At 35.1% G+C, this 23,800-nt stretch overlaps 1 pseudogene; it reads right to left on the minus strand.

The window, feature by feature from the left end:
- Positions 1-679: 679 nt before the first annotated feature.
- LOC136835771 (hemocyanin subunit-like) lies at positions 680-3,929 on the minus strand (annotated as a pseudogene).
- Positions 3,930-23,800: the final 19,871 nt, after the last annotated feature.

The raw sequence follows: 23,800 nt of genomic DNA on the forward strand, positions 1-23,800 counted from the left end.
TTTTTTGTAATGTATTAAACCAGGATCATTCCTTGATTTCCTGGCCTTAAACATGAGGTTATGCACTAATCTTAATTATAATTCTTTATTTATTCGTTATCTTTTATTCCTCTTCTACGGAGAGTTTAAATTTTCCATTTATTCAGTGTTAATATTCTAATTGAAAGAAAATCCTGACGAAATAAGATTTCTCATTCTGAAATCTTTGTACATATTTTTCTAATGTGAACTGTAATTTAATTTGAATAATTATTCACTATTATGTGCTTCACCCTTTTATCAGATCAAAATAGTATAAGTATTCCAGTTCTGCTTAGTCAAGAGATCGTGGATTTCATATCCTCAGGTGCTCCTGTGATGAAAGTTCACTTATTATAAGAATATCTTATTAATGATTTCTAGTTTCTGATTTGAGATTCCGATAAGAAAACTGCTTGCATGAAAAAGGAAAATGAGACAAAATGAAAATTTCTATATGCACTTTTTTTTGAGAGAGCTTAAAAAGCAACATATTGCGTCTTTGTCATGTGGTGAATGCTCACTCATGGTTGTAAACCACATGGGTGTATGGGAGTTGGTAACTTGTAGAAGATGTTCATCTTCGACGCGGCGAATGGGTAACCATGAGGCCTCTTGTCAGAGACTCCATGAGAGCCAGTCAGTCAAATGAAGCTATCATTCAGTGAAGATCTGCTATGGCATCAGCCTCACCATCTGTCACGCAGACGAAGAGATCAAACTCCATGCCGTTAGGGTTACCCTTGGAAGAAGGAAGCGATTTGGCAGGCCGGTGGCACTCTCAAATTCCTGAAGTCCACTTCCTCCACTTGACAGGGCAGCCTCAGTTTTCCATTAGGGTCTTGAAGCTAGGGACATCGGCCACTGTGACTACTGAGCAGCAGACTTTACGTACGATGTGCTTATGCCAGGAGTTACTATCAGAGAGAAAATATAAATTTATTAGTATAAAATTGTATATGATCCTTGGTAATAAAATCATTTTTGTTAATCATCAAAAGAACGATATAGGAAAGTAATCTGCACTTCTGAATATCTCTATATATTTGGAAGGTCATGATCGTAATATTTTAAATACTTAGAAAAACTACGATTATTTCTTTGGTAAACTTGAAATGATAATGAATGATTAAGTTACATTTATTGAATTTTCTAAATTGAAGATATTTATTCCCGCAAAAAAAAAAAAAAAATTAGAAATCCAGTGTAATGACAGAATTGCAACATTACTCACATTTTCACCCAGAATTTATCGAGTTCAATGGCATACCATCTTCCACTCATCGAAGGAGAACTCCACCATTATTGTTGTCTTCATGAGGCCAGGTAAATATTCTGATAGTTGCTAGAGCTTCAGAGCCTTTTTCATTCTTGACGTGAATGTTGAAGGAGAATTCCTTGTAGTCCAGACGAGGAACATATGCATCAATATCAACATCATCAATTTCTGGGGTGTCATCGACAGCATTAATTAAGAAAGCTATATTCAAAGTCTTCAAAGTAAGTTTCAGGTTCCATCAATAGCAACGTTTGTCACATGCACTCCTTCAAAGTCTAATTCTTTGTAATCGTAGCTAGGCAGGTTATCCTTGTTTCTGGAAGATATTATCCATATACTTGTGAAGTCTGAAGAAACCAGGTCACGGGTAGCAGTTTCAAAGTGTTCCATGACACCTGGAGGCATGTTATACTTTCCCATCCATGGATCTATCTGACAGCTAGCATTATATATGTGTTAAAGGAGAAAGCTCCATATTGGTGAGTGTTGGGACTGTACATAGAAGATTCAATAACATCACCAAGAATATCAATTCCGTAGTCATTCGCGATATCAATGTGAGCCATCCTCCTTGATGATGATTATCAGCGGGGCAAGTGTATCACGAATACGGCTGTCAGATGATCATGTCTCTAACTCATTGCAACTCCATCAACATCCTCAAACTCAACATCATCAGGACGTATGGGAAAAAGATCCTCCATACTTGTAGGATGCGAGAGCAAATCCATCAGGCGTGGCTTATCCATTGCAGTTCCTCGACTGGCCAAGTAGTTGAAATTCTTTTTCAGCATCAAGCAGCAGTCAGCCAGTTAGTGCAGAAGAGTTTTCTCCTTGGGTCAAACATGAGAATAGAGATCCTGCCATCAGAATGGGAACTCCAAGTGCCAGAAGACGTGTGGTATTCATGCAATGTCTTCAAAGTAGGCAACACGTTGTTCCTTGTCCTAGCTGTGCCTGTGAAGGTTGATTTGATTTTGGTAGGTGTCTGTTTCATCTTAGCTGCACATGGAAACTGGTAAGCTTCTGTACAAGTAAACATGAGGTGGACCTCATAGAGTGGAGGAAGGGACAACATGTTAGCCATGGATGCAGTGGATGACAGTAAAAACGGCATGATGAACTCTCCCTCGTTCATGTGGTCACGGAAATAAGCAGCATTTTGACAGCTGTTTCCCAGTCCCTGTAATGCGTGAAGACGTCAGAAAGCATAAGGCCTCTTTACGTGTCTTGTCTTGAGAAGAGAACCAGTGTTTGCTACTGATAATCAGGTGATCCTTGAACTCTTTCTTGAGGCGGTGGACAAATTCTCCATTATCCTGAATAATGGGAGGTGTCGGCCTCTGGATCGAAGGTTTTTGCGTAGTCTAGATGTTTTTCATCTCGAAGTTGTTCATTGACCTTCCATAGGAGATAGTTCACATCGTGTTGTTTTTGGGCGTTTGACACATCTGCAGAAAAAAAAAAACTCATATCAAGCAACATCAAAACTAATGTTATGAACTTTTATTCGGCTGCTTAAAGAAACGTCCCCGTAATGTTGAGAATTTTATCTGCAGTTTAAGATTCACCCAGTAATGCTGAAAGATTCGTCTTTATTTATTTATATATATGTTCTTTATAGGATTTTGATTTTCTAGCAACGGGAAGGCATACATCCTTAATGGAAAAGTTGAAGATGAGCTTAAAGCTGACTGTGCACTTTTTACAGATTTTTTGCAACTTTCGTTTTTATTACACAAGGGGATTCATTACCAGCTCCTACAAACTCCTTTTATGTACTGTGACGTACACCACATCTAATACTCGCTCTGCTGTTCTTTTCGAATTGATCTTTTAACGTTACAGAATAGCCATAACCTCCCAACCCCGGCTGAAATCTCTATTTGGTCAAACCATCAAACTTATGTATATTCTCACTAACGATCAAGTTCTGAACTTCAATTGATTTTAAAACGCATTGTATATATTAATTTATTTGTTGTTTCTACCTCTACTTTTACTGTTTCCTTCAGATCATTCCTACCTGTGCCATTTAAACTTGCGTTATTTTTCAGCTAACATCCAAAGCAAAACTCATCTCTGCACACCATCATATACTTTTGTAATTTTGCTATTTAAACCTGTTCTACTTAACTATTGTTCATACTACTTTTACGTAAAGTTTGTTACTTTTTTCACCCATAGTCAACTGCTTGTTGCTGTCACACTCACTTAAATGGCGATGTCTTTTCTATAACCTGATAGCCTTTGCAGTTTTATATTCATATCAGAAAATCAAATCTACCCCCTCTGTTATTTTCTCCTAAAATGACATTTGTGTCTTCATTTTTTATATTTTTTATCACAAATATACATTTGATCATGCTTTTTTTTTATAATACTACTTTATACAAATGTTTTCCTCTAACTATCTTTGATTATTTTCGGTTATATATTGATAGGATATACACCTAAGTCATGTACTGGTTATAGTCATACTGGTTATAATAATTAGTTTCATTTACTATACCATACATGGATTTATTAGTCCTTGTAATATGAACACATTAATACAAAGTAAAACTATAGGCAATATATGATTTAGTAAAGTGTGCTCTGCTGAAAACTCATTCGTTTACATGGCTTCTTTGACAATGATTAGCCCGTACGAGTAACACCTGAACAAAGGCGGGTGAGGGTAAACCTCCTTTATTCAGGTAATTTAAATCTCATTATTTTCTTATGAAACAGGCCTCATGATGTTGTGAACAAATTGTTTATTTATAACTGACAGTAATTAGTAATTAATTTTATTTATTTTTGTTATAATTTTTTTTTTTTTTTTTTTACTTTTTGGTATATATCTTGTTTTTGGCACTGAGAAACAATACATTTTGTGTAAGATCTCTAAAGAACAGTATTATACTGTAAATGACAAAAATAGGTCATATTATAAGCACCCTAATTCGGACAGAAAGTAGAATTCAAGTAAGCATTATCATCTGATATTTGATATTACACACTTACACCATCACTGTAGAGTATCAAGTCCTTAACGTCTATTTGAGGTCAAGAATGGAGAAGTCCTCAGTAAAACAGAAAAGTAAAAGAGAGACGTCCACTACTCTTTCAAAAAAACACGGAGCCAAATGCTATGTAATCGATGGTTAAATTATACAAAAACGTCTATTTGAGGTCAAGAATGGAGAAGTCCTCAGTAAACAGAAAAGTAAAAGAGAGACTTTTTCAAAAAACACGGAGCCTACAATTCATCGATTAAGCATTACAAGCAAAAACGTCTATTTGAGGTCAAGAATGGAGAAGTCCCTCAGTAAAACAAAAGTAAAAGAGAGACGTCCACTACTCTTTAAAAAAAACACGGAGCCTACAATTCATCAATTAAGCATTACAAGCAAAAACGTCTATTTGAGGTCAAGAATGGAGAAGTCCCTCAGTAAAACAGAAAATTAAAAGAGAGACGTCCACTACTTTTAACAAAAACACGGAGCTAATGCTGTCATCGATTACCACTACAAGCAAAACAGTCTCCTTGAGGTCAAGAATGGAGACCTCAGTAAAACAGAAAAGTCAGGCGAAGAAGAGAGACATCCACTACTCTTTCAAAAAACACGGAGCCTACAATTCATCGATTAAGCATTACATTTAAAAACGTCTTTTGAGGTCAAGAATGATTTATTCCCTTAATAAAACAGAAAGTAAAAGAGACGTCCACTACTCTTTCAAAACAGTGAACACCTGAGTAATTCATCGATTAAGCATTGAATTTCAAAACGTCTATTTGAGGTCAAGAATGAGAAGTCCTCTCAAGTAAAACAAAAGTAAAAGAATCCAATAATAAAAAAAAAAAAACACGGAGCTGCACAATTCATCAATTAATATATTAGTTAAACGTCTATTTGAGGTCAAGTGCAGAAGTCCCCAGTAAAACAGAAAATTGCAGCGAGATGTCCACTACTAGGATTTCAAAACACGGAGCCTACAATTCATCGATTAAGCATTACAAGCAAAAACGTCTATTTGAGGTCAAGAATGGAGAAGTCCCTCAGTAAAACAGAAAAGTAAAAGAGAGACGTCCATCAGGCTTGGAAAAAACACGGAGCCTGATGAATTCATCGATTAAGCATTACAAGCAAAAACGTCTATTTCAGCATCAAGAATGGAGAAGTCCTCAGTAAAACAGAAAAGTAAAGAGAGACGTCCAGCTACCTTTACAAAACACGAGCCTACAATTCATCGATTAAGCATTACAAGCAAAAACGTCTATTTGAGGTCAAGAATGGAGAAGTCCCTCAGTAAAACAGAAAAGTAAAAGAGAGACGTCCACTACTCTTTCAAAAAAACACGGAGCCCAATTCTCCTTAAAGGAGCAAAAACGTCTATTTGAGGTCAAGAATGGAGTGACCTCAGTAAAACAAAAGTAAAAGAGGATTCTGGTTTAAAAAAAAAAAAAAAAAAACACGGAGCCTAATTCATCAATTACATTATTCAAGCAAAAACGTCTATTTGAGGTCAAGAATGGAGTGTCCTCAGTAAAACAGAAAATTAAAAGCTGAAGATGTCCAATTTGTCTTTCAAAAACACGGAGCTGAAGATTCAGGTGTTTTACATTAAGTTAAAAACGTCTATTTGAGGTCAAGAATGGAGTCCTCAGTAAACAGAAAAAGTAAAAGAGACGTCATTTATTTCAAAAACACGGAGCCTATCAATTCATCGATTAACCCTTAGAAAAACGTCTATTTGAGGTCAAAATGGAGAAGTCCTCAGTAAAACAGAAAAGTAAAAGAGATGATTGTCCAATACTCTGTACAAAACACGGAGTTAGGTCACAATTCATGATTAATTTACAAAAAACGTCTATTTGAGGTCAAGAATGAGAAGTCCCTCAAAAACATGGAGCACTGTAAGTAAAGAGTCAAAGGTCCACTGCTCTTCCATCAAAAACACGGAGCCTACAATTCATCGATTTACTGTATTACAAAAAAACGTCCCCTTTGAGGTCAAGAATGGAGAAGTCCTCAAAAAAACAGTTGTTTCCAAAGTAAAACTGCTGAGACGTCCACTACTCTTTCAAAAAACACGGAGCCTACAATTCATCGATTAAGCATTACAAGCAAAAACGTCTATTTGAGGTCAAGAATGGAAAGTCCCAAAAAAAAAAGTAAATAGCGAGACGTCCACTACGCAGTTAAAAAAAAAAAAAAAAACACGGAGCCTACAATTCATCAATTCAGGATCAAAAGTCTATTTGAGGTCAGAATTGTGAAGTCCTCAGTAAACCAGAAAAGTAAAGAGAGACGTCCACTATCCTTTTGAAAACACGGACCTACAATACTCATCGATTAATTTTAAAGCAAAAACAGTCTATTTGAGGTCAAAATGAGAAATGTCCTCAGTAAAACAGAAAATTTAAAAAGGGTCAGACTGTTGCAAAAAACACGGAGCCTGGAATTCATCGATTAAGAATTACAAGCAAAAACGTCTATTTGAGGTCAAGAAATGGAGAAGTCCTCAGTAAACTTAAAAGCAAAAGAGAGACGTCCCTACTCTTTTTCGAAAAACACGGAGCCTGTTCTCTTCATCGATTCAGCATTACAAGCAAAACGTCTATTTGAGGTCAAGAATGGAGAAGTCCTCAGTAAAACATTGAAAAGTAAAAGAGATGACGTCACTACTACTTTCAAAAAACATGAGCCTACAATTCATGATTAAGCATTACAAGCAAAACGTCTTGTGAGTCAAGAATGAATCCCTCATGTAAAACAGAAAAGTAAAAGAGAGACGTCCCATTTCAAAAACACGGATACTACTCCATTGTATTAAGCATTAATCTTGTCTAATTTGCAAATGTCAAGAATGAATTCCTCAGTTCCACAGAAATATGTTTTTAGAGAGATGTCCATTACTGTCTCTCAAAAACACCATCTGTTTGTCTGTTCATCAGATTCCGAAACAAGCAAAACGTCTATTTGAGAAACAAGAATGGAAAACTCACACCAAAATGACAACTTCTGAAGATTCACTTCCATTAAAAAAAAAAAAAAACAACAACCAGCCAGGAATTCATCAATTAAGCAAAAATGTCTGGAGGTCAACCTCTGGAGAAGTCCTCAGTAAAACAGAAAAGTAAAGAGACGGCAATCCACTACTCTTTCAAAAAACGGAGCCTACATTCATCGATTAAACTTCAAGTCAAAAACGTCTACTGGAGGTCAAGAATGGAGAGGCCCACCTTCACCTGAACAGAAAAGTAAAGAGAGACGTCCACTACTCTTTCAAAAACACGGAGCCTACATTTCATCGATTAAAAAGAAGCCAAAACGGCTTCTATTTGAGGTCAAGAATGGAGAAGTCCCTCCAAGAAAATCAGAAAGTAAAAGAGAGACTGTCCACTACTTCTGATCAAAAACATTTCAGCATGCTGTTTTATCGATTAAGCAGTACAGCAAAAACGTCTATTTGAGGTCAAGAATGAGAAGTCCCCAGTAAAACAGAAAAAGTAAAAGAGAGTATTTTTTTATCATAAGTCTTTCAAAAACTCGGAGCCTACAATTCATCGATTAAGCATTACAAGCAAAAACGTCTATTTGAGGTCAAGAATGGAGAAGTCCCTCAGTAAAACAGAAAAGTAAAAGAGAGACGTCCACTACTCTTTCAAAAAAACACGGAGCCTACAATTCATCGATTAAGCATTACAAGCAAAAACGTCTATTTGAGGTCAAGAATGGAGAAGTCCCTCAGTAAAACAGAAAAGTAAAAGAGTTTACGTCCACTAGAATTAAAAAAAAAAAAAAAAAAAAAAAAAAACACGGAGCCTGCTGATCAATTAGCATTAGAAGGAAAAACGTCTATTTGCAGTGTTGCAAGAATGGAAAGTCCCTCAACTAAACAGAAAAGTAAAGAGAGACGTCCAAACTCTTTCAAAAAACACGGAGCCTACTGATCCATCGATTAAGCATTACAAGGTAAAACGTGCTCTTTGAGGTCAGAATGGAGAAGTCCCTCAGTAAAACAGAAAGTAAAAGAGACGTTATTTTTAAAAAAACAGTGGAGCCCTACAGAGCTCCATCGATTAAGCATGGCAAGCAAAAACGTCTATTTGAGGTCAAGAATGGATATCCCTCATTTTGAAACAGAAAGTAAATGGTGAATTCATCCTCTACTTCTCAAAAAACACTCTCCTACAATTCATCTGTGAGATTACAAGCAAAACGTCTATTTGAGTCAAGAATGAGAAGTCCTCAGGTAAACAGAAAAGTAAAGAGAGACGTCCAGTTCTGGAAAAACACGAACCTGTCACTTATTTCCAATCAGGCAACACTAGTTTGCATCAAGATCTAGAATACTCAATGTCCAGTCTGAAACGACCTGAGACCAGCCAGCGCCGGCTCAGCTAGTTTGAAGAAGTTCAGCTTTTACATGGCGAATGAGGACGATCCCTAATCCTGAAATAGGCCTCTTATATTACCCTTTAGATGCTGCCCTTGAGGTTGACTTTGAACTCTTGTGTGAGATTAGTCTTTTTGTAAGTGGATTCTAGGGGAGATAAAGTTCTTAAAGTCTATCGGTCGTTAGGTGCTCTTTAGTTCCTATCTCGCATTCAATTTATCGTTCACTCTAAAGTTTGCTGCAGATGCACTTAGTTGAAATATATGCATAAAAGAATCATTGAAGGACTTTCACCTGTTCTGCTGGATTTAAAGGATTACATTGAAGTAATATATGCAAAAAATGGTATTCATTACTTTTCCTTGGGTTGATTATCCGTTGATACCTTAACAGTAATATATCGGAAGATTTTCCTTCTCAGCGTTCTTTGCCAAGAAAGTATTTCATAACTTTTTTCCTTGGCTATAACTCAGTATTTGTGACTAATGTTATCTAGTTATGCTAAATAATGTTAAACGCGGATTTACAGAGGGCCAGATATTTATCAATCTTTTGAATGATCCAAACTTACTTCATTTAATTTGAAAAGTCTGAAAATACTTACGTCGCAGTTTTGAAAGGTGGCAAAACAAAAGTTCGCTGAGAATATAGAAATAAGCAATAATTTAGGTTTTGCGTGTTTGAGTATTTAATAATGATCACAGTAAGTAAAAGTAGGTAAACAGAGGTTATCAATTAGTGTTAATATAACGAATAAGGAAAATTAGAAGCACAAGAAGACCCATGTTGAAAATATAGTGGTGTAGGCTAGTAGACTTGGAAAGATTGGTATCATTGTTTCCTCTACGTCATCAGGAACACATTGTCATGACATTCAGGTTAGAGGTGCTAATAACATTGACATATTAATTTGAAATGTAGCACAAAAACCAGTAAGGACTAGTACTTTGCCAGAAAGAGGAGCGGACTCCTTTTATAGCAGTACAGAATCAGATGACTTGCAGTTCCAGAGTAGAACTACAATACCAATCCATTCATTCTATAAGTAGGTAAATCCTCAGAAATAGAAACATTCGTGACTGTTTCAAAGAAGGAACCATGTTCACTTTAGGCGCCTTTTATCTTAGCTGGCCGATTTCATGTTATCAGTAGAGGCTTAGGCCTAAAATAAAAGTCGTTTCAGCTATCACGAGGCTTGTCGACGATGAAGTTCTCCGAATCTTTTCTCCTAAATAAAGGCGAAATTATTAACCATTTACTATGAATGAAAAAGGTCACTTTGAAGTTATTTTGTTTCCTTTTCGAATTGGAATAATTTATTAGACTCGTGAATTAAAATGTCTCAGCACTCCTCATTGAAAAATGAAGGAGCAAAATACTATTTTCAAATTGTGAGTAAAACATGCATGTGTTTTCCTAGCACTGTACCTCTGTATAGTGAAGATTTCACATATTGAAAGATTATTGTTAGTGATATACTAACATAAAAAGTGACTGATTCTTGAAGTCACAATTACTAATGAAAAGTCATGATATATAAATCAGTGTTGATTGCATATACAGCTGGTTTATAAAAGTCATACATAAACCAAATCGTTGTCTTTTTTGGGATACATAACTGTTAGAGCACACATGCCTATATACATTTTCATATATATATGATAAATATATATTATATATATATATATAGCTAAAATATATATATATATATAAATATATATATGATATATATAATATATGTGGATATATATATATATATATATTTTTAAATATATATATATTATATAATATATATATATTTGCCTAAAATAAAACTGAACCCGTTTTAAAATCATGGATAAAAAAATTGAGGTTAGTTTGTTTGGCTGAAGCTTGACCCTCATGTCTTCAAAAAAAATGAGGCTGCACTACTAAAGGTTTTCAGAGTGAGTAAAAGTGCATCAGGGTGGCAGCTGTAGGCAATATTTATGAAATTATATATATCAATATCTATATATATATATTAATGAATATTTATCATTTATATATATACGCTTCTATATTATATTATATATCTATATATATTTCCTATATATATATATATATATATATTATATTGCAGCTATATATATATATATATTACACTCCATTTAAAACACACACTTTATCATATATTATATATTTCAGCACTGAATGTGTTTGTAGGTCCTGTGTTTGGCCTTGTGTAAATATATATATATATATATATATATATATATATATATATATATATATATATATATATATATATATATTATATAGCTTATATATATATTCATAAATATTCTTTATTTATATATATTGTTATAGATATAGATATTTATATATTTCATGAAACATTAAGTATGTTGGCTTTGCTAAAAAGTTGCTGATGGTTTTTAATGATAGAAAAGAAACCACAACCAGTGCAGCTGTCTTTGTTTTGTTAGACATGAGGGTCCTCAGACCAAATACTAACCTTAATTTTTCCCTTTATCCATGCATTATACCTGAAGGTGAATCATTTAAACAAACTGTGTGAGAGAGAGAGAGACAGGATCCCATGACCCTACATTGCCCCGTCACCTGTGCAGACTCCTTCTCCCAATTGTCTTTGTCCTAATGCAGATGCATCCGCTCGTCTACCTGTCCTCACTTGGACAACAAGCAACATAACTCGAGTGCACTATCTCTGCAAATTCAATCAGCTGCAGAGCTAATCTTGATCTCACCTGGGTCTCTATTACTGAAGCAGGCAGCATCCATTCTAGTTAATTCTCCTTAAAATACTTCAGAGAAGAATGACTCTTGCTGAACGACTGTTCAAAAGTACCCTACCTCAAGCTTTTGAAGAAGAGCCTTGTGTGTAAGGTCCTGCCCATGCTTGCATCATATCAACAATAGGCTATGTATGAATCTGTCCTTGGGTCACTTCCCTGCTCCCAGTGAAAGTTTTTTCCGGTTTTGTTCAACAAGGTAAGAAATGAGCCAGGCCGCACATCAGAAATATATCAGTAATATATATATATATATATTAATATATATATATATATATAGTATATATGTATTAACAAGATATATGCAAATATATATATATATAAATATATATATATATATATATATGACTTCATAATATAATATGCGTGTGACATAAGATTCAGAAATTGTGATTTATCTTTTCGTAAAAAAACAGACATTGTTTTGGAAATTTACTGCTCAGTTTAAGCCAGTGACTCTCACCCTGACAAAACAGAATGATAGATATCCTTGTGAGATCTCCTTGAAGAGTTTCTTGTGTCACATAGAATCCTAATCTCGTTAGCTAAATGTCACCTGAGTATCAAGTCGGCTTTTCTTTAGATTTATTCTGTTCCTTCACGTGGTCTGACGTTTTAATATCCTGAAGGATACGCACAAGGCTGAACCAGATAACCTGATTACAGTTGGTGGGAATATAATGTCCTCTGAAGGTTTGTTTTTGCCAAATGGTGAAAAAGATCATTTTACATTTTTCTGATAAGTCATTTAAACATCCACGTTGATGTAATATTTTGAACTTTGAGGACATGAACTATGTTCAATGAAAGTTTCAATTGCTTGTCGATTATTATATATCTGTTGCCTAAAGTAAAAAAGCAATGTTATTTACAGTGTAAGAATTTGTATGAAATCTATAACTCAATAATTTGCCCTTTAAGAATTTGCATGAAATCCATAAATGAATAAAGACAGTTAAAATATGTTTCCTTGAAAGAAAAACTACAGGACGGCAGGAAAGACAGGTTGATGACAAGATACGAATCAAAAACCAAAGTGATAATAATTTCCCCTGAGGGAAATTTCCTGTCAGTGATTCTTATACCTGTTCCTATAATGCCAAAGACCAGAACACCAGGTTATCTTCTATAAAATTTGAAGAGATAAAGTGTAGAAAAAACTTGGTTAGTAACCGGGAAGAATGTTGAAAGGATCATATGATCAACTTCCAAACCGAGGAAAGTAAGATTTACTTTAAAAAGTTAAGTACCGAGCTAAAGTTGTTATTGCTTAAAAATGCTCAGTACGTCTATTAGAAAACCAAAACTATATAATAATGAAGGCCGAAACAAAATTAATGCATTGCGTCCCTAAATATGTTAAGCCCATTTTCATTATTCAATTTCCATGGATACCATTTACCGTCATAATCTTAATTCACCTTACATTTACTCTCATTCACCATGAATCCTCAGCATCAGATATGTTTTGCTTTCACTCTAAAACCTATCACAACACAGTCGTTTTCTATCTGTTTTATGGTTTCATTCAAAATCTTACCATAAATCTTCATCTGCCCTGCTTTACTACATAAAGTCATCTCTATCGCATTTGCTTTTATAAACAAGAATATTAACCTTACAATTCCTCCATTCACGTCTTACACATCCTGGTCAACAACTCAACCACATTTTCAGTGCCATACAGTACTATTTCATTTGTAAGACCATGAAGTCTTAATGCCTTTACATTTATCAACATTTTAATTGCCCTGTATACACTGTCATCAGTAACTTATATGAGGATTCTAAAATTAACGAGAATCTCAAAATATTCCACTTTAACACCACTGAATTAGTCTCTGGCTATCTATCTTCGTTCACATATTTTATTCAAAGATCTATCTCATAAATATTTCTCTCACCATTAACTTCCTTCAGCACAAATTGTTTTTCTTCTTTAGTTTCCTGTATTATTACAGTTATAATTCCTTTCACGGATGCTTCTTTGTATGATGACAGATACTTGACTGGTTTATCTTTATTTTCATCCCTAATATTTACTGAGTGTGTATTTTTTAATTGGCTAGTTATGATTCTTCCAAAAAAATATTTAAAACACTATAAAAGACGCACGGTATACATCTGTGATCGTACATGACAATCAACGTGTACCCCAGTATCGCGTATATCAATAGAACACTACGTACTCAAAATCATCTTACTCCTCTTATCTTGAAAGATAATGACAACGACAGATTAATATAGCTATTATTATTATGTTATTATTCAAGTATGTATAATTATTTTATTACGTTATTAGTAGTTAGTGTATTATTATTTTTTTTTAAGACAGTCATCCTATTCGACTGGGTGACATTTATATTGTGGTGTTCCGGGTTGCATCCTGCCTCCTTAGAAATCCACCCTTTTCTCACTGTGTGCGCTGTTTCTAGTAGCACACTCTTTGCACGAGTCCTAGAGCTACTTCGGCACCTAGTTTTTCCAGGTTCCTTTTCAGAGGTCTTGGGATTGTGCCTAGTGTTCCTATGGTTATGGTACAATTTCCACTGGCATATCCCATATCCCTCTTATTTCGATTTTCAGGTCTTGATAGCACTCAGTTTTTCTCTTTTTTCTCATCTATTCTGGGTGTCCCATGGAACTGCAGCATCGATGAGTGATACTTTCTTGATTTTGTCAATCAGCGTCAAGTCTGGTCTATTGTCACGTATCACCCTATCTGTTCTGATACCATAGTCCCAGAGGATCTTTGCCTGGTTGTTTTCTATCACTCCCCCAGGTTGGTGTTCGTACCACTTGTTTACTGCTTGCTGTCCAGTGAAGGGCTTTTGCTGCTGAATCTGCCCTTTTTGTACTGGTTCTGTGCAAGCACTGGATTGCATTGGTTTACTATGCATTTCTTCATGCAGCATGGGTGAGATGTTATTTCCATCTATTGTTCTTTGGACACATATGGTTCTTAGGGCTTGATCTTGTGCTGCTGTTAGCATCCCTTCTGTTTCCTTGTAGAGGTCTCCCCTCTGTAGCCATCGCCATTTTTCGTTGCTAGCCAGTTCTTTAGTCTGTCTCTTGCACTGTCCATGCATTGGTTTGCTGTGCCTTTCCTGTGTTCTGTTTTTCATTCTCCTGTCTCTGTATATTTCTGGGTCTTCGTCTACTTTTATGAGTCCTTCCCCGCACTCCTTAGCCACTGTCTCACTGGTTTTCAGATATTGCCCCAGTGCTCTGGCTCTCTGATGCTGACACAGTCCTCTATGCTTAGTAGGCCCCTCCCTCCTTCCTTTCATGTTATGTAGTGCCTGTCTGTATTTACTCTTTGGTGTAGTGCTTTGTATATTGTCATATTATGTTTCCTAGTTTTTTGGTGTATGGTGCAGAGTTCAGCCTTTGTCCACTCCACTACTCCCATGCTGTATTTGATTACTGGTACTGCCTATATGTTTATGGCTTTCATCATGTTTCCAGCATTGAGTTTGGCTAACTTGAGTATCACCTTAAGTCTTCTGCATGTATTCTTTCCTGATTGTTTCCAGCTTCATCTATTGGTGTTTTTATCCTCTCCTATTATTCCCAGGTTCATTATGTGTTTGAGTCTCATCTATGTGTTTGATGCTATTCACCTTGACTCTTTGTATGTTGACTAGGGTGCATTTTTCTCTTACAAACTCCATCCTGATGTCCCCAGATACAATCCTTAAGTCTGGATTAGAGGTATCTATTTCTTACCATACAGCTTGATGTCCATGAACATCAGATGGTTAATTCTGTTGCCTCCTTTCTTGAGTTGGTACCCAGCATCCATCTTCTGCAGTACTTTTGTCATGGGAATCATGGCTACTGTGAAGTGTGTAGGGGGACAGTGAGTTGCCTTGAAAGATTCCTCTCTGGATGTTAACCTCTGCTAGTCTTATCACAGAGCTATGCAATGTGGTATTCCAGTTGCACATTGTATTTTTTGGAAGCTGATGGTGCTTTTTTCCATCCCCATATATTTTCAGGCATTCTGTTAGTGTGCGGTATCATGCTGAAGGCTTTCGTGTAGTCAATCCATGCCATGCTTAGGTTGGTTCTCCTCTTACTATTCTTCAACACCATTTTGTCTATCATGGACTGGTCTTTTGTACCCATACACTTCCTTCTGCAGCCTTTCTGTTGGTGGGGATGGTGTTTGTTTCCTCTAGGTAGTTGTATAGCCTTTCACTGATGATGCCTGTTAGTAACTTCCATTATTGGTAGGCAGGTGATATGCCGGTGGTTACTTGCTTTATTTCCCTGGTTCTTGTCTTTCTGTACTGAGGATGTTCTCCCCTGTGGTCATCCATTTTGGTGCATGGTGGTTTGTGATACAATGCTGGAATTGTTCTTCTATGCATCGGTGTAGGACTTTGAAGTTTTTGAGCCAATACCCATGGATTTCATCAGGACCTGGGGCTTTCCAGTTGGGCATTTTCTTCAGTTGGGGTCTGGCTGTGTTTGCTGTGATCTCATAAAATCTTTGTTTTATTCTCCTCCATTTCTTACCTTGACTTCCTGGAGCCATGTTGCATGTTTGTTGTGTGATAAACGGATTGCTCCATATCTTTTCCTAGTCCTTACTTGTCATGCTTCAGAATTTCCTGGTGGTTGTCTTCCCCTCTTAGTTGGCTGTATAGTATTTTCTGGTTGGTTCCGAAAAGTTTGTTCTGCTGGTACCTTTATCCCTGTTCATGTACTGTTGGATCTTATGTGCTTTGGCTTTAATCCTTTGTTTTATGTCTCTCTGTGTTGTTTAGTCCCTTATTATTAGTTATTATTATTATTATTATGTGTTATTATGTGTGTGTTATTATTATTATTATGTGTGTATCATCAACCAATAAGATTCATAAATGCCGTAGGATCAAGATTGACAAGCCTGTAGTAAAGAAAATTTGTCCAAATCTTAAATAAAATTAAAATTAATATTGTTTTCACACAAATATATGAGTGCACATTACTTTTGAAACTGTTTAACATCTTTTTGTAGCCGAGTTGAAAAGTATAATCATGTATGAATTCAAATACTCTGCAACAACGAAAACGTTTAAAAATTTTTTTTTTTTCGTCTATCACAGTCATCCTATTCGACTGGGTGGTTTTTATAGTGTTGGGTTCCTGGTTGCATCCTGCCTCCTTAGGAGTCCACTTTTCTTACTATGTGCGCTGTTTCTAGTAGCACACTTCTTTCTGCATGAGTCCTGGAGCTACTTCAGCACATCTTGTTTTTCGAGATTCCTTTTCCAGGATCTTGGATCGTGCCTGAGTAATCTTCTGGTTATAAAATTTTCAATTTCCACTGGCATATTATTCAATATCCTTTCTATTTCCATTTTCAGATCTTGATACTTCAGTTTTCTCTCTTTCTTTCCTCATCTACTCTGGTGTCCATGGTATTGCCACATCAATGAGTGATACTTTCTCTTGATTTTGTCGATCAAACGTCACGCTTGTTCCATTGGCACTTTATCAGCCTATCTGTTCTGATACCATAGTCCCAGGATCTTTGCCTGATCGTTTTCTATCACTCCCTCAGGTTGGTGTTCGTACCACTTATTACCGCAAGCTAGCTGGTGTTTCTTGCAGGCTCCAGTGGAGGGCTTTGCTACTGAATCATGCCTCTTTGTACTGGTTCTGTACAAGCGCCGGACATTCGCTCGCTATGTGGTTTATGGTCTTTCTTTCATATTGCACTTCCTGCATATGGGTGAGATGTTACTTCCATCAATTTTTTTTGGACATATCTGGTTCTTAGTGCCTGATCTTGTGCCGCTGTTAGTATTCCTTCTGTTTCCTTATTATTATTATTATTATTATTATTATTATTATTATTATTATTATTATTATTATTATTATTATTATTATTATTATTATTCGAAATACATTTTTTTATCAAATAAGCCAGAAGATTCATGAAACTAAGAAAAATAAAATAAAAGATCTTAGTTTGCAGAAAGTTTGAATATCATCTATTTTTTTGTTATTAAAATAGCAACTCTAAAACAAAAGCATTCATGGTGGTATTAAGCTATATATTTTATGAGCCACAACATCGAATTGTGGACACACGTATTACTGGTATTCAGAATAATCAATTACTTTGTTACCTTTGGGTTCAAACCAGCCATTTAGCTTTATGACTGTTGGTTCGAATCCTACTGAGAAAGGAAGATGTTCCTCAATTACTTCTCATTCATATCCAAGACATGTACTGATAAGCGCTTACTAGGTGAATCCTGATGTTAAAACAGCTAATCAATGAAATATTGGTCTAGATGACAGTAATCCTCATGCACGATGGTATTGCGACTTTTGAACCATTTCAGGAGTCCTTTAAAGTTGGTAGTCATTTTACCAGGGGGTAAGAACTCACAAAAATTGTGCGCTTATTGTATTCAGTTATTTCTACTATCAGTGGCAAATACATATAACTAGCGCAGTTGCAGATACAATATAACTGCACGCTTATCAAAATGCCGTAAATAATGATTTTCTAAATATATAATGGCTTAAAAGTAAACTTTTTGCACCCTATGAAAGTGCTGAAACATGATTTGTACAGAGTTCTTGTTGCAGTTAGTCTCTCTAATATATTTGGGATGGATACTGAATTAAAAAAAATTTAATTTTAAAAATTTAAACCTGTTCATAAGACTTAAATCGGAAATAACAGCTCTGATACATTTTTTAGGCAACCTAGCTGCCTAAATTGCATAGGATTTTTTATGGCCCCTATATAAAAACAAACGGTGAAAGGAAGGCGTCAGGAAGCGAAGTTTCAATTAAGTATATTTTAACCTCAGAGACTTCTGGATTCGACATGCTTTACCCTCAGGATTGTAGTACCAATATTTCCTATTAATGGAGGAGTATATATCGTCTGAATGCAAAATACAGACTAAACTAAAGAAAATAAAGGTGAGTTACTTTGTGTAGTTTTGGTTCTCAAATTACTGTAACATATTCTCTTAGCAAACCCAAATCTCCATTTGGTTTACACAACATTCACTTGAGCTCCAGAAGTCTAGGTGTGAGAATAATGTCACAATATCAGTACAGCCTGAAATTTACCATTGTTTTCTGAAAGCTTTACTGAAGTAAGCTTTGGTTCTATTGATGATGTAAGATATAACGATAAGGACAATACTGGCAAATACTGATTTACGAAGTTCATTATCATGACACTGTCGTTAGAGGTGCTAATAACCTTGAAATGTTACTTTTAAATATAGCACAAACACTCATAAGTCTAGTACTTTATCAGGAACAGGGGTAGGCTAGACACTTAGAGGACTGGGAGAATTCCAAAGCAGAACTACAATAACAATCCAATCACTAGTATTAAGAAAAAAGTAGTGTGCGGCTGAGGTTTGTGAAAACCAGTTTCCATCAGCAGACGATGAAATTTAGCCAGCACTGTTTAGAATTTACCAGTCTCCAAGAGTGTACACGCTGTATTTTCTAAAAATGTAAAATTTAGATTTTACAGCAGTCAAACTCGTAAACCCCTTTGACAATATGCAAGAAGACTTGAATTAAATAGACGTGCATATCATGAATAATTGCATATCAATAAACGTGAATGAATACGTGTTGATTAAAGCCTGAATGGGAAACTTTTTTTCGACCTTCCCACGAAGTAAACTTTTCAGGTTATAACATTTCAGGTTATGAGAGGAAGCATGAACTTAATGCCTAGTAAATTCATTCCTCAAGATAAGTTTTAATCTTGATTTCATATTTGCTAGTGGATAACAAGTTTAAAAGACCTAACACAAACAGTCAGAAACATCTATAGAATTGAATTGAATATAGCATTTAGGCCAAGCACTGTGACCCAGGTCATTCAGCGTTGAAACGGAAATTGACAGTAAAAGGTTTGATAGGTGTAACAGGAGTAAAACCTCACACTATGAATCAGTTGTTAGGAGAGGGTGGAAAGTAAGACGGAAGAAAGAGAATATGAAAGAGGAGTGCAAAAAACGAAAGGGGTTGAAGAAATGAAGGCACGCTGCAAAGAACCTTAAGTAATGCCTACAGTGCACCGCACGAGACGCACTGACGGCACTACCCTCCTACGGGGAGAAACATCTATAGGTGAATGAAGTAGCATAAAGGTTGTTGGTGTGTTATACAAAGGAAAGGAAGCTCTTAAAACTGGTGACCTCTCTTGGTGGACGCACTCGTTCTATATCTAAATCTAAAAGTAAGAAAGGAAAGCAAAAACCTGTTGCTCTCTCGTTAGCTTCTCAAAAAACACGTTATGGATTAGAATGGAGAATGAAAAAAAGAATTGTTGTTTACGATCGTACTTCCACTTACGGGTACTGAAAAATTCAACGGTAAAAATTCAACGGTAATAGCCATTGTATAGTTTGAAAACGTTAGATGGTTACTAGCTGGAGGGAAATACTGGGATTGAGATTTAAGATTACTTAATTGTTACAAATAGCGGGAACGATAATATCATCAACTAGGGTAAACATAAATGAACAGAATGGATGCTGAGTATCAAAAACTGACTAGAAAGCAAAAACAGTTACCAATGTGCTGTGGTTGTAAATATTTACCATTGTTCTGTAACTTAATGGAAATAGTGAAAAAAACTGAATTTTCGTGGACGTCTTAATAAGCTCAATACAAAAAAACTTTCGATCATCCACCTAACAATTCAGATGACCCCTGTTCTCCAGTAGGTTAAGGAAATTAAAAATTAGACTCATTCACTAATTAAATGGAGTTTATAATCCACAGACAAAAAACTTGACAATTTTTAAATGCGGTACTAAACACACACCTCACATGATGTTGGGTATTTTTATAATAGTTAAAAGTAAAGTATTATGTGCAAGTAATATCTTGAAATGTGCTCTAATTATTGGACAAAGACTCCAATAGACGGCAGCAAGTATTCCTGTCCGCAAACTACATGAAAAACGTTGGGAAAAGAACCTTCAAGAACAATCTGATGGGGTCAAGATTCAAATTACACGAGAATTCATTCCAAGGGTCTATGAAACAAGCAAATGCAATATGGTCGTTTGTTATATTAGACAATGAGGCTGAAGGTGTAAAAGTTAAGTTTAGCTTAGTTTAACCAGACCACTGAGCTGATTAACAGCTCTCCCTAGTCCCGAAGGATTAGACTTATTTTACGTGTCTAAGAACCAATTTGTCACCCAGCAACGGGACCTACAGCTTATTGTGGAATCCGAAATACATTACACCGAGAAATGAATTTCTATCACCAGAAATAAATTCATCCAGTTCTTCATTGGCCGGCTCATTAACTTAATAAGTAGCGAGGTTAACTGAGTAGAGAGAGTTTTGGAACATCTAGAGTTTGGGGAATTTATTTAGGAACTTAGGGCCTGATTCGTACCATGAATTCAGTAAAATAAAATTCCAATATAGAAACAGCCAATCCTAGTATGAATTAATGAAATGAAAGCAGGTGGAAAATTGATTGATGAGACGGAGGAAAATAAATACATATTTTATTTTACTGTAAATTTTGTTCCTGTTAAATTTTGACCTCTCACTAAAAGTGTGAACTTTCTGAAGCCTACTCACTGTGTCAAATGAAAAGAAATTTCTAGGAGAACCAACAAATCCCTTTAATTCATATTACTGTAGATTCCTTTTTTCTTTATTAAATATATATATATATATATATATATTATATATATATAATATATATTTATATATATATATATATATATATATATATATATATATATATATATATATATATTATATATATAATATATATATATATATATATATATATATATATATATATATATATATATATATATATATATATATATATAATATATATATATATATATACATATACTATATATATATATATATACTGAATATATATATATATATATATATATATATATATATATATATATACCCTATATATATATATATATATATATATATATATATATATATATATTGTTGAGGTAAAGGCAATAACATAAATCAAGTTTTAGCGGGATAAAATATTTATATTTGTGTGAGCTGACTGTGAACTTCCCTTGGAAACATGGTAAGCCAGAGTGCTTCACTTTTCGCTTACACAATTGTTATTTTAGTTCCTCTGTCATTTTGTCACTTTGAAGGATTTCGCTTCGCTGTAAGCTGGAAAACGCTTCAATTCACGCTTTTATCTGTAACGTGCGTGCTTTTGACGCGTCGTACATAGTTCCATCTACGTCAAGTATAGAATTTGGTTGTTTATTCAGTAATAGCGTATAGTTTATGCTCTCGAATTTTTCAAGATTATTTATTACAATAGACTATATATATATATATATATATATATATATATATATATATATATATATATATATATATATATATATATATATATATATATATATATATATATATATATATATATATGCCTGTACCCGAGCTCGTATAGCTTACTTAAGAAGTTATTGGTTTCTGAGACTTACTTTTTGGTTGTATTGTGATTCTCATTTCATATTTACTTTGATTAATGTTACTGGTAACTCTCTCTCTCTCTCTCTCTCTCTCTCTCTCTCTCTCTCTCTCTCTCTCTCTCTCTCTCTCTCTCTCCCTCTTGTTTCCTTAATGCCTGTAAAGATGAAATGGCACGTCATTTGCTGTTTGGAACGATTCCGCATTTGATAACAGACTATCTCAGATTTTTCTGTTTACAGTCGCACCATTCTATGTTTTTATTAAATTTTGAACTATTATATTGCCACCATTTTCCCGTGATTTTGAGGACCTCTTTACCAAAGAACTTTTTTTGTACAATTTGTAAACAAGAGCGCTCTAAAACTATCAATCACCGGCTAGGCTGGACAATTACCTTTAAAAAAAGCTTCATTTTTTTCCCCAGAATGTTACATTCCCATCTTCCCCAGAATCTAATCACGTCTTGCCAGTTTGCCAGTTACGAGACCTACTTTTGCTCCTAGCGTAGTTCTACTAATCAAACAGTTAGACAAATCAGCAAGCAATTCGAATGAAAAATAATTTAGAAAACAAAGTCAGCCTGTTCAAGAATTTGGTAATTCTAAGCATTAGCTCCGCGCCTGTTTTTACCTTTGAAACTGGTTTTTTCTACACTTTTAGGGCTTCTGATACTGGCGGTGCATTTGTTTGTTGTTAGCCAAATGGAATGTCCCTTCGCCTTGTTTAGTACTGGCCCAGGGGGCGGTGGTGGGGCGGTACCCATACGTTAACAAGTTTGTGCACTTGCCGGACGGGATATGAACCATTCCAAACGGACGTACCCGTGCTCTGTCTCGTGAAGATCGCGTATGGAAACCCCTTGTGGGATGGACTTCAGGAGTTAATTACATTCGTGCGACAAAAATTGAAGGTAAATCTATAATTAGCAACCAAAAAACTGTAGAAAAAGTCAAATTAGAAGGAAATCGCCGCCGCGGAGCTACTACTTAGATCTACCAAGAATTTTACCAATTTTAGAATTTGAATGGTGTTGTAATGGATGCCATTTATAGATTTACTTGACAACAAAATCATATACTATAGATAGAGTACTTTGTATTAGTAAAGAGAAGCGAGGAATAATACACGTTTCATGTACAGTTGGACACAGGTTTCCCTGGTACACCCTTCATGACAGAGTTCAAAAAATTATATGGTAACAGTGTTTACTGAGGGGATGGGGAGGACTCTTTCTCCGTTAGCGAGAGTTCCACCAATTAGCTCTGGGTTCGTTCAGTGGGAGGAGTCATTAGGTTTGGTTGAAGCAAAGACACACACACACACAGGGAAGGAAAAAAAAATCTGAGTGGTTGGCATCGCTGTATAGAAGATTACTGTCACCACTTTTAATAAGTTTATTAAGATTCTGCTTAACTTTTCGGCCAAGACGTTATTTTACCACCGTGTCTGTTATTATCTGTCATATTCATTACACACATATAAAATTTATCAAAATTTTAAAAATTATATTAGTATTGGTGAAAATCACGAACATCATAAATATGATATTATTTTAACCTATCCGTAAGCCAAGTTTACAGTATTTAAAGGTAGTGCGTTTCCTACAGATACTACAATAGGCAGCTATAAAGAAAGTGCAGCAGCACTTGATTGAATATGCAAAAAAAACTCAATTAGGTGTTGAATGTTTCTGACACAGTGGCTTCTCTCTCTCTCTAACGCAAAAGTGACATGATGTCTTCTAAATACCATCACAACTAAATATGCAGTTCCTGATGTATATTAAGACCATCTAATCTTGACTAAACTAAGATATATATATATATATATATATATATATATATATATACATATATAT

This window comes from Macrobrachium rosenbergii, chromosome 55 (assembly GCF_040412425.1).
Source record: "Macrobrachium rosenbergii isolate ZJJX-2024 chromosome 55, ASM4041242v1, whole genome shotgun sequence".
NCBI classification, from domain to species: domain Eukaryota; kingdom Metazoa; phylum Arthropoda; class Malacostraca; order Decapoda; family Palaemonidae; genus Macrobrachium; species Macrobrachium rosenbergii.